The 14152-nt window shown below is 33.3% G+C and overlaps 1 protein-coding gene across 2 annotated transcripts in view; it reads right to left on the bottom strand.

Annotated features, from left to right (window-relative positions):
* The window catches only part of LOC108693588 (3'-5' ssDNA/RNA exonuclease TatD), a 10920-nt gene extending 1831 nt beyond the window's left edge, over nt 1–9089 (bottom strand). Inside the window, exons 1-2 of one of the 2 annotated variants that reach the window (XM_018202619.1) lie at nt 9003–9089; nt 8733–8886 (exon numbers count right to left, since the gene is read on the bottom strand). The gene's annotated coding sequence lies outside the window, so the exon portion shown is untranslated. Of the gene's footprint in view, nt 1–3826; nt 3855–8732; nt 8887–9002 lie in introns of those variants that run through there. The other variant, XM_018202620.1, reaches the window with a different exon arrangement.
* Between the last annotated feature and the right edge of the window lie 5063 nt (nt 9090–14152).

Here is a 14152-nt window from a genome sequence, read left to right as displayed (position 1 = left end):
TATATATATATATATATACACACACATATATTAATTACACAGATATTAATTACTAAAAATCGCCGAATATTAATTTTCAATAATTTTTTACTCGATAGTACTCGATATTACTGTTTACTATTTCGTAAATACAGGTGCAAACTTTCGTATCAAACAAATGTTGTCATGATTTGACAGTTTGAGACGCCATGTTTATACTAAGAAATGATAAAGAATATATCAATTTCGAAATTTTTGGTCATTCTCGGCATAAATTTCACTTCACAAACACGTATTTATGTATATACTTTAATCTTGGACAAGAATTTTCAAATCTGAAAGAGAAAAAGTATTTGTTATACAAAAATTATATGATTTAATACAGATGGCTTTAGAATCCCCTTAATATCTTGTTAATTATTGCAAAATGATAGAGGACTTTTCGACTCAGTTTAGTTCGCTTTATCTGTACACAAAATATTTGGCGGTTATTCTGGAACACCCTGTATATTGTGACGTGCATTTTTTCGTCCATTACAAAATCAGTCGACTTGATCGAAATAGTGCGACATTTTCGTCCTATGTCCTCCCGATGTGGAGGATGGCGCTTATTGTGATTTTCGAGCGATTTCTATTGTTATATTTCGGGAAATGTTTCTTTTTGCTTAGGATTTTATTATCAGCGGTTTCGAAATATAGTTTATTATATGAGGCTTCTCATCATCTCAACTGACGGCAAGGAAGAAGACACACATCGGAAGCACGAGGTCACTCCAGGGAGAAATAGCACGCAGGTGACATCGTTTTAGCTTTTTCAAAATAACGTTCTGTTTGTGAACTTGTGAATTCCTGTTGCTAAATTCTTTCCAGGCAATTATTAAAAAGGAAGGACTCGAGCGGCATGAGGAGATGGATCCACTTTCTACCATAGAACGAGTGAGAGATCTCGCTGTCGATGCCGCAAAGGAACTTCTATTGGGAGAAGGCATCCAACTTGGAAGCGGAAATCGTCCAAAGGAGGAGCCATCAAATCCTAGAGGCATTTCGCTCATATAGTGCAGAGAGGAGTCTTGCTAACAGCTGAAAAGGATGCCAGCCAAAAGTCATATCACGCAAGGATATAGAGTGCGCAATGCTATAACAATCCGTTCCAATCGCGAGGGCTCGTGGAACTCACAAGCAACCAAGGTTTATCACGTGGGCAGCACCTGCGGTGCCAGCGTATTCCCAAAAGGACCTCGCTTGGGTCCGGCATTTGTGCTGTGATTGGTGAGTTTTGGCGCAAGAGAACACGTGCATACGAGAGGACATCCCACTGTCGATATTGTTGAGATCGTGTGTAGAAACCGAACTAAGAGGATTTCATGATGAGACGAACGTAATGTAACGTATTGTAAAGCCGCAGATTTCTAGATCGGAGGGATCGCACGTATCCGCACGTATCCGTATATTAGATTATTTAACTTTTTTCGTTAAGTCTAGCATTTTGTAACTGCGTCGCCTTAGCGAGTACGCAGCGCGTGATCATGCTATCCCGACATTATATTAATCCCGTTATTAACTTCGAGTCAACTATTTATTCGACGCGGCACAGCCAGGTCATTTGATATCATATTGTTGCGTCATATTTTTGTATCGCGTCTTAATGTGGAGATTTCAGATAATATTCTCGCATGTTCCAGAATCTCGCAATTTTTCGTCATAACAGTTCTCGTTATTCTCGTGATCGGATTCGTCGACGCGTTAAACGCCTAATAATAACGTATAATTTATACAAAGCCGATCATCTCCGTGATTTTTGTTTCGCGATTAATTCCCTTAATTACGACATCTACTGCTCGTAGAATTATTCTAAGATTTGAAGCTCGTACCGTCGAAAGAAAATCCTTATATTTAATATCGCGTGCCGAGAACGTCATTTGGAGGAACAATAATGTCCCTTTTAACGCATGATCGTTAATTTATCAGCCAGCGAATACAGATTGTAAACCAGTGAGAGAATATATGTGTTATCATTTATTGTTACGAATTCCGCATATTTTATTGCTGTATTATCCTGTTCTCCAAGACATCCTTCATTCTCGAAACCACCTCCTTTACCATTACCGTAGCTGAACAGTTAGTTATCAGAGCCGTTCGCGTCTGCGATTCTGTAAAAATCTTTATATTTTAAGTAGAATCTTCTTTTTAATTCTATGAAAGAGTGGCACGCTCTCTTGTGCCTAGCCCAATTATCTTAATTGAGAATTAAGAGCAGTTGGAATCAGATTATTTGAATTTGAGATTATTTGAATTGATATATTGTCGACTCTAAGTATAAAATTGTGATTATTAGTAAAAGCAGTACAAAACCATAACCGCGAACGCACGACGAAGTTGCACTACGCTCGTGAGTGCGGTCACAAATTTGGCGTCCAACGTGTAGGGCTCAATGTACTAAAATAAAAATTTTTTTTACACCGAGTTATTTAACATTGAAGTAAAAGAGATCATTTTTGCTTCAATGTTAAATAACTCGTTGAAAAAAAGTTGTACAACGTTCCATAAAAAAGTAAATTAAAGATTCTCTCTTTCCTCCTGTAAACTGTATTCGTGTGCAATTTTTATTTCAAAAGTTTTTACAAAATTTTCAGATTTGACGAATACTCATATTTCTGTTCGTATAGCTCCGTAAAAAATCAATCTGATCAAAATATCAATTACCGATCTTGAAAGATATTTCAAGTTTTAAAATGCTTTTTTAAAAACCTCGTTATGATCATTTTTGACGAAGTTACACTCTTTTAAATATTTACCTATTTCTAAGGACGGACAAGGCGATACTTTTTTTTATGTACAGGGTGTCTCAGTTTAATGTCCCATCACAAATAATTTTATTTTTGATCTTAAAAAAAAAAAAATGTTTTAGAAAAGTACGTATAGTTTAGAAAGGGACATACAATAAGATGGTACCATGATCTGACTTTGGATAGTTATTTAAAAATCATGTGAAGACCTTCAATTTCTTAAATACAAATCCTCATTTTTCATTTTACATATTCTTGTAGCTTACCTTATTTCCAAAATACTATAATAAAATATTTTTTCATTAAGTACTTCTCAAATTATAAGGCTCGGATGTCACAGTACCGACATTAGCATTTAGCATTACGCAAGGTGCCTGATCGACGGCTAAAACCTTTTGAATGTTATTCAGAATCATGTCCTGAATAATATTTGTCGAGATCAAGATCATTGAAGATTGTTCCTTTTATTTTCATTTTTACGTAAAAATGAATTTTTAGTGCAAAATTGAAATAAGAGGTACAATCTCTAATGACCTCAGGCATTTTGCGTAATGCTAATACAGCGGTATTGTAACATTCAAGTCTTATAATTCGAGATCTTATAATTGTCAGAAGGTGGTGATTGATGTACTCGTACTATCGCAAACCACTTTTTCGAATGTGCATTTAAAAATCAATCACTACCTGTTGAAAACTAGTGATGAAATATTTTATATTCTAAGACTAACTTAAAAGTTTATCCCTTCACGCTCGGGATTAGAAAGCTTGGGAATTAAAAGAAGTTAGTCTAAGAGTATAGGGCTCAAGCTTTCGTACACTGATCACCATATTGAATCTACTATTGTATTTTAAATTTCGAAATTTTGACAGCATATTCGTAATCAGCAACCCCGAAAAACCTAAAAGTAATCATTTTCAAGCCAATTGAGGACAGTAATTAGTACAGTAATTTAAATAAGAAAATATTACTTTTGCATGCGATGTTCATTGCTTCTTGTCATATTGTATCTATGTTTGATCTCTCAAAATGGCATATTTTTTTCGAAAATATATTTACATACGAATGATTTGAGATCTTGAACGTTGGTTTATTTCCATTGCCCTGATTTTTGGACACGCAGATGATCTGATTGACATGGAACGTCCCATATATGGTATATATCAGACAGCCAAGGAAAAAAAATTTTTTTTTTAATCGGCCACTTGGTTTAAAAGCTTCCATTTCATACCAAAAGAACACCTTTAAATTTTCAAAAAATATTACAATAAGATTTAGGGATCTAGTGAACAATTTTTAAATCAAAGTTTCGATTTTCCTTAATACATACCAGGTGTATAAGCTTAAATCCGCTGTTTGCTCATAGGTGGCATTAGTGAGCGTACAAAGCTACCATGGGCACACAACACACTTTTTTTTATGTGTTTGACATCTGTCAACATTAATCAGTGCACATCATCAGCAATTTCATACAACAACATACATTTTTTTATTTCGTAATCATGTCTAGTTTTTTGCTTAAAAAAAAACATATACGGGAAGCTTTGCTTTTCTGTTTCAATTTGAAGAAATCGGCTACCGATTCGCATCGAATGCTTGTGGAGGCTTATGGCGACAATGCTTTATCGGAAACAATGTGCAGAGATTGGTTTCGCCGGTTCAATGACGACAATTTTGACTTGAGCGACAAGAAGCGTGAAAATCGGCCCAGGAAGGTTGAGGACTGTCAATTGAAGGCTCTTTTGGACGAGGACGATACCCAATCACAAAAAATGCTTGCCGAGCAATTGAGTGTTTCTCAAGCAGCCATTTCCATGCGGTTACTTGCCATGGGAAAGGGGTTCAAAAAATCGGAAAATGGGTGCCGCATGAACTGAACGATAGGCAGATGGAGCGACGCCAAAACACAAATTCTGTTTGCCAAAAAAGAAAGTCGTTCCTGCATCGGATTGTGACAGGCGATGAAAAGTGGATCTATTTTCAGAATCCTAAACGCAAGAAATTTTGGGTTGATCCCGCCCAACCATTAACATCTTCCTCAAGACCAAATCGCTTTGGACGGAAGACGATGCTGTGCGTTTGGGATCAGGAGGGTGTCATTTACTACGAGCTGTTAAAACCTGGTGAAACTGTTAATGCTCACCGCTACCACCTGATCCGTAACAACTGATCAAATTGCACCATGCTCTGCGTGAAAAAAGGCCGCATTATCGGAAAAGACATGACAAGCTGATTTTCCTCCACAATGCACCATCGCACACGTCAACAATGGTCCAAAACTACTTGGAGACACTCAATTGGGAAGTGCTACCCCATCCCTCTTACTCACCAGACCTAGCACCTTCTGATTATCACCTGTTTTCGTCGATGGGCCACGCGCTCGCTGAGCGACACTTCAATGTCTTCTTCTTACGAAGACGTCCGAAAATGATTTGATGAGTGGTTTGCCTCGAAAGATGAGGAATTTTTTTGGCGTGGTATACACAAATTGCCCGAAAGATGGGAAAATATACAATTAGCGAGGGCAAGTACTTTGAATAAATTTGTTTTTGCTTCCTAGGAAAAAAAAAATGTGTTTTTTTGACTAAAAAACAACGGATTTAAGCTTATACACCTGGTATTTAATTTGATGCAAAAAATGATTTAATCCGGATTTTAAATGTAGTACTATATGTTTTTTTAATCGCTGAACACGATGCAATAATAAAAATAGTTCATTTAATCTATATATACATCTTAAGGAATATAGCTCGATTTATGTTATGTGAAAAAAATGACACAATTTGAACACGCTTAGGACTTTGCTAAAATCAAACCTTGAACTCGAAATTTAGTCATTTTTTCACATTAATCGGGTTGTTGGATACATAACTGTGCTGACCTAATTATCGATGCTTGAACGTATTTTAATTTCTTAATTGCTCGAATGCGTAATTAGTTACGTGATTAATTGTTCGACTAATCGTAGCTTAACACACCGCTGCAGCCGATTCCCCTGAATAGCACAACAGTTTAAAAAAAAATTGTTTTAACTATTTTTGTTCGCCTTCAATGTCCGCCATCTTGTATTACATTTTGTGTAACTCAAATTTGATCGCAATGATCGTCAAAGAGAATATTCAAGCTTTAATTTGAGCTGTGATTCACATACGATAATTTTTCATTGAGTTATCACTATTTAAAAATATTAAAAATTTATGCTAAAATTTAATGACTCGTTTTTTTTTGCCAATGTATATTAAATTTCTTTAATTTGCGAAAAATAATTTATAATTGTAATAAAAGATTCATTGAATTATTTGCATGAATCGAAATATGAACAAAAAAAATGAAAGATGCATCAAATGCTGCTGCTGGAGATATTGCTCATTTTTTATTTTTTTGTCTTTACAATTTTCTACTTATTATCGATGTGAAAATCCCTTTTCAATTACTGTATACCTCTTATTACACTATCTATTGCATTTCATTTTCTTATTTTAATGTATTGTTATACTTTATACACTTTAAATTCATGCTTTGTAAAGTCTATTATAATTGTGAGAAATTATCGCATATAACAATCTCAAAGATGTCTATATTATAAGGATGTCTTCAAGATGTTACTCGGAGAACTATATTCTATGGGATTTTTAAAATAAAGATACTTGAAATATTATTTTGATTTCATTTTTTTTATTTTTGGCTTTTTTTTGCAAAATATATTTGACGTCTTTTTTTTACATTTTTAATGTCTTTTTTAATGGATCTAATTGAGGAGATGGAATACAGAATCTAATTACAAAATCTTGATATTAATACAAATTAAATAAAATAACTTGTTACTTTTTTATTATACACAATATTAAATGAATTTATATATAATGTCTTTAAGAAGTTACATGTTACTATACTTCTGTATTACGATCAATATTACATGAAAAAATATTACAAATAATTGCCGGAAAAAGTCCTAAGTAGAATTGTGCCTTTATTCCATCTCCTCAATTATTATCAGTGATGCTTTTTTCTAATAAGCTCCTTCTGAAATTCAATTATGGTTTAAAAAATCGGTTTTCTTTGATTGGTCATATAAAATTTGATAAAATTATAAATCTTCTAAACCAAAAATTAAATCTTAATCGTAATCATAAATTATAAAAATTGGTCCAATTTTCCAAGATAAGCAAACGTAAAGTCCAAAAAATGTAATTTTACAAAAGAGTTGACAAAAATTTTAATGCTATTTGGTCTCACAATTATTTTTTTTGCAATGATTTTTATCATTAGCTATTTCAAATCAATGTTTGAGAATGGAAAGCTTGACACTGATGTATCGAAATATCAATATCAAAATATAAAAGGTTATAGAAAATCGAATTTCGAAAGATAAAATAAATTCAAAAAATTATTTTTGTCCATTTATTTTTATTTTATTTACTGTAATACTCCTTACAGATTAATTTTCACATTTTTATAGTATTTATATTTATTTACCGTTTTTATCGATATTTGATTTTTTTAATAAATTTTATTATAGGGTTTAATTTCTTCTTTTTCTTCTTCTTCTTCTTTCTCTTATATCAGGCTTCTGGCGTGTATTATACACATATGCTTGTACGTCAATTGCCACAAATATAACGGAACCTATAGTTTTAATGCCGGTTCCGAACGGCGGATTTTTCTGTAGAGAAATGTTTCTGTGGGCAAAGATACTCTGCGGGTCCTTCCCGACATGAGACACCGAGAGCAGCATAAGTATTTTGATTTCTATCAGGATCGAACCCAGAACTTTTGGCATGACCAGTGCGCTATTTGCCATGTCACATTCACTTACAGTTTAATTCATACTTATATAGTAATAGATGCAACACATGACACAAACAAATGCATTTCCTCTTGAGACAAAATAATTTAGAAACGAAAATCTTAATATAAAAATGTCAAGGCTGCAATAATTTTTAAATTAATAGCAATCTGGAGACACAGTAGTGTTTCAGCGCTAAGACATTGAAGAGTGTGAGACATTGAAGAATTCACTAAATATATATATATATATAGATATAGATAGAACAATATGTTCAGACATGACAGCGTGATAAATGTAAAGATGCTATCTATTATCTCAAGAATAATTTTAAGAGGATATGCAGTAAAGGTGGAACACCTTGTATATGACAAAAAAAACTGCACGATGTCAATGTAATGATACTGATGAATTGTCAGTAAGAATTATAGAATTAGGATATTGGTGTATTAGCAAGCATAGTTAGATAGCTAATATTGTTCGCAATAAATTCTTTGTAATAATAAGATGCTTATTGCACATTATTATTATTAAATTATTAAATTAATTGTAATTGTAACATTACTATTCTAGCTTCTATGTATATTTTTGTAGACATCAAGGAACTAAAAATATAATAGAATTTAATAACTGTACTATATATTAAACAACTTTGTTTGCTTCTAAGTTTCCATTCCAGAGGAATGGAAACATGAGGATAGTAGCTGCTTTTCGATTTTGAGTACTCACGTGCTATAAGTGCTTTCTTTATTTTCTTTCCACATGTAATCATATGTAATGAGTGATAAAGATAAAATGGAACTTACAGTGCGTAAACCTAAACCGAATGCCTATATATTCAACTTCAATCTCATTTTTTTAGAAATTAGGTTAGACATGTCCAAAATTGAATATATAACTTGAAATGCATAAGAAATAATATAAATTAATTTTTCTTTAAAAATTTGAATTTAACAAATTAATATTTTGATCATTTTTAAGCGTGCTCTTTTCTTTTCTTAACCTATATGCAATGCGATGACAGCGAGATAATGCGTCGAGAGCGAGAACATTCTTGCAGATCATAAAATTCATAATCGTGAAACGAAAAAAAAGTACAACCGCGAAAAATACTCGCGTCGAAAAATAAAAAAAAATAAATCAACTATCACATGCGCTTCAGACGAGATGATAAATTACTCACCACGAGTATAAACTTGCATCAATCCCAAATCCCAACCTTTGACGCTGGACAATATATTTTTTCTTTGATGATTATTCAGAACACACTTCTCACCTTCGTTTCATTTCGATGAAATTATGTTCATTCGACGCGATTTTGCACGAAATGAAAGAATCTGAAAGAAAAAAATGCGAACCTGCCGTTAATACAATATATTAATCATAGAAGTTGGCCACTATTGAGATAAATTCTTGAGATATTCTTCTTGATTTCTTTTCAATTCTCAATCACCTTTATTTTTGTCAAAATAAAGCTCGCGCGCGCTCACATCACATTGTCGTTCATTCCAAGTGGAGAATACGTAATACATTAAGGGTTTATCCATTTGCACAGTATGTACATAGTGTGAATCCTACATTTCAAGTATGCTGGGATGCTGGGTTTGGAGTGATCTCGAGTAGCTCCCGAGCAATATTGTCAGATATCAGTGAGTAATTTCCCTGTTAGCATATAATAATCTCCCTAGTTTTCCCTATTTTTGTTTTTCTCAAAATTGCTATTTTTCCAAATTTTCCGCTAATTTCATCTATTTCTCTTAAATTCACAAAATTTTTGTTTTTTTATAAATTTTATTAAAATAAAATCATAAATTATTTTTTTATTTATGTATCACAATTTGGAATTATAATAAATATGAAACAGTATATATAATAATAGATTTTTGTTACACAGCATTGATAAAACTATTTTATGAAACTGGCCAATCATAGCTGTTCCTTGGGGCTCGGAAGAATGGAACGACTGTGATTGGTCAGTTTTATAAAACGGTTTTACTAATGCTGTATAAACGTAGTAATATAAAGGAAAATATATAATAATAAGTACTATAAATTGATTAATAATATATTTTTATTGCGCAATATTAGAAAAGTTTTAAAGAAATAATGATTTTAATATAAATCTAATATAGAATCTACAATAAAAGTCATAGCGGTCGCCTTAAATCATAGAAAAAAGACCAATCACAGTTAAATATGAGAAGTATAATCAACTCTGGTTGGTCAATTTTTTACTAAAGACACTATTATTGACTTCTATTATAAAATTCGTATTAGAGATCAGACTAGTAAGACTAATAATTAACATAAATTGCTGTTCCGTACATAACTTATCTTAACCTAAACAAATACATATTTGTAGTACAAATTTAAATCTCAAAAATCAGTCTAGTAAGATTAAACATGTGCGTAGCCGTTTCGAAGCGCTAGGATGCTAGACTACATTCGGAAACATCACTTGGATGCACCAGTGTATTGTTTTATCCTTATTTAATATTGAGTAAATAACAGGATAAAACGATACGCGAAGGCATTCGGGTAATGTTTCCGAACGCAGCCTTATTGTCCACATATCATACTGTTTGATCATCGTGGTCAGACCCACGACCGACCACCAAATTACCGACCGAAAACCGAACATAAAACAAAATTTACTGTGAAAAATTCCTAAATTTTAATTTATTTTTACAAAAAATTCGTTTTTCCCTTTTTCATTTTTTTTCTTGTAATTCTCCCTTTCGGGAAATTCCCTTGCATCTGACAATACTATTTCCGAGAGAACGAACAATGCTTTTGTATGTGGTGGCCCTTGGTCCACATAACTTGCATAGCCGCATAAAGAAAATTATCCAATCTCATTTTTCTTTAAAGTTGCACAAAATGTGATTGGATCATTTTCTACATGCATACGTTTATGCGTCTGTATAAGTTGTGTATTCTATAACGGGGAGCGCAGACTCTTGCATAACGCGTAAAATATGATGCATAAGAAAATTAGAATCCTTGATTTCACAGAAAGGAAGGAAATAAAGAACTTTGATTGGTTCATTTTCTTATGCCTTATATGTTATGCAATCCAAAATTTACAATAGATTTTAAGTGCCTTAAGTCAAAAGGAATGAACGAATCGCAATCACTTAGGCCAGTATTCATAGTCGAATCTTATTTCAAACCGTCTAAAGTAATGTCTTAAGACGCTAATGCAGCCTTCTGATTGGTTCATGATTTCTTAAATCGTATTTAAGACGGTCTTGAATATAAGATCTGACTATGAATATCGGCCTTATTCTCCACGTTCAATTGTAGTTGATCAATTTCTTATGGCTTAAGGCTTAAAACATCTGTAGATTCGAACTTATGCAACAGTGTGCTTCTCGCTAAAATTCATGGTACATAAAAAAATGTTAGATCATAAGGAAGTGTTTCTATTGGTTATAAACGTATACCGTATGCCGTAATTTATAAAAATTGACCAATCATCTTCCTTTCTTATTATCGAATACTCGACTGTGATTAGTCAGTTCTTAAGTGACATGTTCACTTGTCCTAAATCGTTCGTGTCACTGAACATTGGAGCGCATGAATGCATTAATCCAACCACTTATCTATGACCCACTAGAGTGCTCTCTGAATTAATTTGGAGTATGCGACGCGAACAAACCTCTTGTATGGACACTGAAATTTTATGTGATCTCCAATTTTTAGTGTCATGCGTCAATTTCCAACCAGGAATATGACTGCCTTCAATAAGTTGAAATTGCATATTAAGTTAGCTGGATCTCCTTCTCATAAATATAATTAATCCTTTTACCTAAAATATTGTATGAAACTCGTATAAGAAAATCGAGTCAAACATGAATATTACGAGTGAGAGCCGTGGTACGTCATTCGTACAAAGCTTAATTTTTTTTTAATTTATAAGAGAAAAGTAGGGCAAAAGGTTAATAAAATTAAATTTTACTAAAAAAATTAAATCAAATTTTTTCGGAGACGCTATATTGTGTAAACTGTTATATTTGTATAGGATAAAGTATTCTCATAATATAGTATACATTTGTGTACGTATATATTATTAAATTATTGCAACTTCACATTTAATTACAATTTTCATGCAATATTTTATTTTTCCATACATAATTATTCAATTACAATTTTCATATAGTATTTAATCAATTATTATTTTTAATTTACTTATTACTATTCAATATTATTATTATTATTAATGTAAATATATCTTTATATAATGAGTTCGTTAACATTATGTTATTATATAATTCTGATTTAATAATATACTCGCTATAAATAATTTTCATAACACGATCGAATTATGTATTTTTTTTAGAAAAATTATTCTGTAACTTTATAAGAACTCAAATTTATAAGTGCCTTTCCAATCCGCAACATGAATCATGTGATTTGGGACCCAATACATCAAAGGTGCCGAAGTTCAGTATCTACACTGTATATACTTATACTGTTCCTGCTGCAAATTGTACCTCTAAGAAAGAAAGAAGAAGGAAAGAGAGACTGAGGAATTGAAATGTAACAGCTTAGGATGAAATCACGGAAAAGAGCTGCGGAATAGAGAATGCGTGTTGAAACAACTAATTGGCGCTATTCGGAATAACGCAGAACAACTGATTGCTTCTATGACGCATTCTCTATCTTCTGCAGTCACTCTATAAGAATCAGATCGAAGAATCTCGTATATGTTATCTGTAAAGGTGCCATAGTGGAAAGGATAACAGTTTGCAAGCATCTCTCTTTAAATCTCTGTTTATCAATGTCGCGTCAGGGGAAGGCTACCAACTGTGAAATGCTAAACAGGCGATATTCATAGTTTTTATTTTAAAACTGTCTTAAATAATGTTTTAAAATGCTAATATTCATAGTCCTCAACTTATGACATCTTAAGATTGTACTTAAGACAACTGTACTTCTTAAATACAAGAATCGATTATGAATACCGGCCTGTTTCGCGTCGTGAAATTAGTATTGAATCTTTCCTTGTTTAACATATTTTATGTTTCTCTTTCTATAGAAAGAGAACTTTATGTATTCTCCTTGTTTAGCGTTTCATAGGCAGGCTTTTCCCCTGATGCGACATTCATAGACAGAGACGGGCAGAGATTTAAACAAAGATGCTTGCAAAGAAGCACACCATGTTAGCTCTTCCACGGAATAAAATAGCGAGTCCAATCACAATCGCAAAAAAGAAAGCAGAGTAATGACACTAATGATTGTAGAGTTGTGATTGGTCGCGCTGTTCTATTCCGCTGTAAATTTCCGCTCATGAAATGGCACTCTGAGAGTCTCACGACGATCGCGAATCGGGATGGATGTGTTTCGTCCCAGAATTTTTGTTAGCCAGGTTAGCCCGCCAAGCTTCTTCACGCTTTCGATTCCTTCTCTTATAGCGAGATATATGCGAGAGAGAATGCACAGCACCAAGTGAGTGCGTTTTTTTCTAAATGAGCCCTATAAACTTATAAGATAGACGGAGCATTCATATGAGAGAGGCTGAAGACTTGATGAGAAAAAGAAAAAAATAATTACGGAGTAATTCTCTTTTTTTCTAGTGATGAATTGATTGGTCGCCGCGACAAGCTGGGAAGTGCCCGAGAGCAACGAAGCTAGACATTCGAGAGTTGTGGCCTTACGATCAAGTTGATTGGCTTCCCACTGCTCACTAAAAGAGAGAAATAACTATGTTTGGAGTAGAGCTGTCCTTCAATGTTGTCTTCAACTTCTCTCATATGAATGTTCTATCTTATCTATGGAGAGTCCCCACTTCTCGAATGCTCAATCTAGAGATAGTAATGTTTATAATTACCTAACCTAATCCGTAAGACCACTCGAGCGGATCAGATATGTGCCTCATATCATTTCGGATATTTTGTGTTATCTTGAAAGTGTTATTTGAAAAGTGTTTTTATACAAAATAAATGAGTTTTTAATAATATTTTTGAGGCTTCCACAAGTGCTTTCTATCTATATAAAGATCATGTATTTCGCATTGGATTACGCATTGATTTTCTTAGGCCGGGTTCATATCTTGACGGAAAAGCGGAAGTCAATCGGAACTCGCAGTGGTAGTAGGCAGTACATTTTGCTTGTTTGCTTCTGTTTTTCTGCAAGAAAAACAGAATTTCTGATTGGCTTCCGCTTTTCCGTTTTTCCGCTTTCCGTTTTTCCATCAAGTGAACCCAACTTTATTGCTTACGTCTTACTGCCTTAAGTTTTTTGTGTGCCATGGTCTTAAGGATGTGATCCACTTAACACTGCAAATACTTCGTTGATTAGAAGAAAGAATTTTATGAATTGACTAATCAAAGAATGCTTCGAAGCATTTGCAGCGTGAAGTGAATCGCACCCTTAGGATGAAATCACACTGTGCGGAGTAAGGCTGCGGAATAGAGAATGCATCATTGAAACAACCACTCAGCGCTATTGTTGCATTTATGTCCGCACTTGATGTTGCGGAATAGTGAGTGCGTCATTGTTCTTGTAATAAACCGTTGTATTTGGAGAGGTTAAAATAATAATTTGACGCTGACTGATATGATGGAATTGCGTAAGGTTGCATTTTCATGCAGAACATGC

This window comes from Atta colombica, unplaced genomic scaffold, assembly GCF_001594045.1.
Source record: "Atta colombica isolate Treedump-2 unplaced genomic scaffold, Acol1.0 scaffold93, whole genome shotgun sequence".
In the NCBI taxonomy this organism is placed as follows: Eukaryota; Metazoa; Arthropoda; class Insecta; order Hymenoptera; family Formicidae; genus Atta; species Atta colombica.
This window is presented reverse-complemented; position numbering and strand designations above follow the sequence as displayed.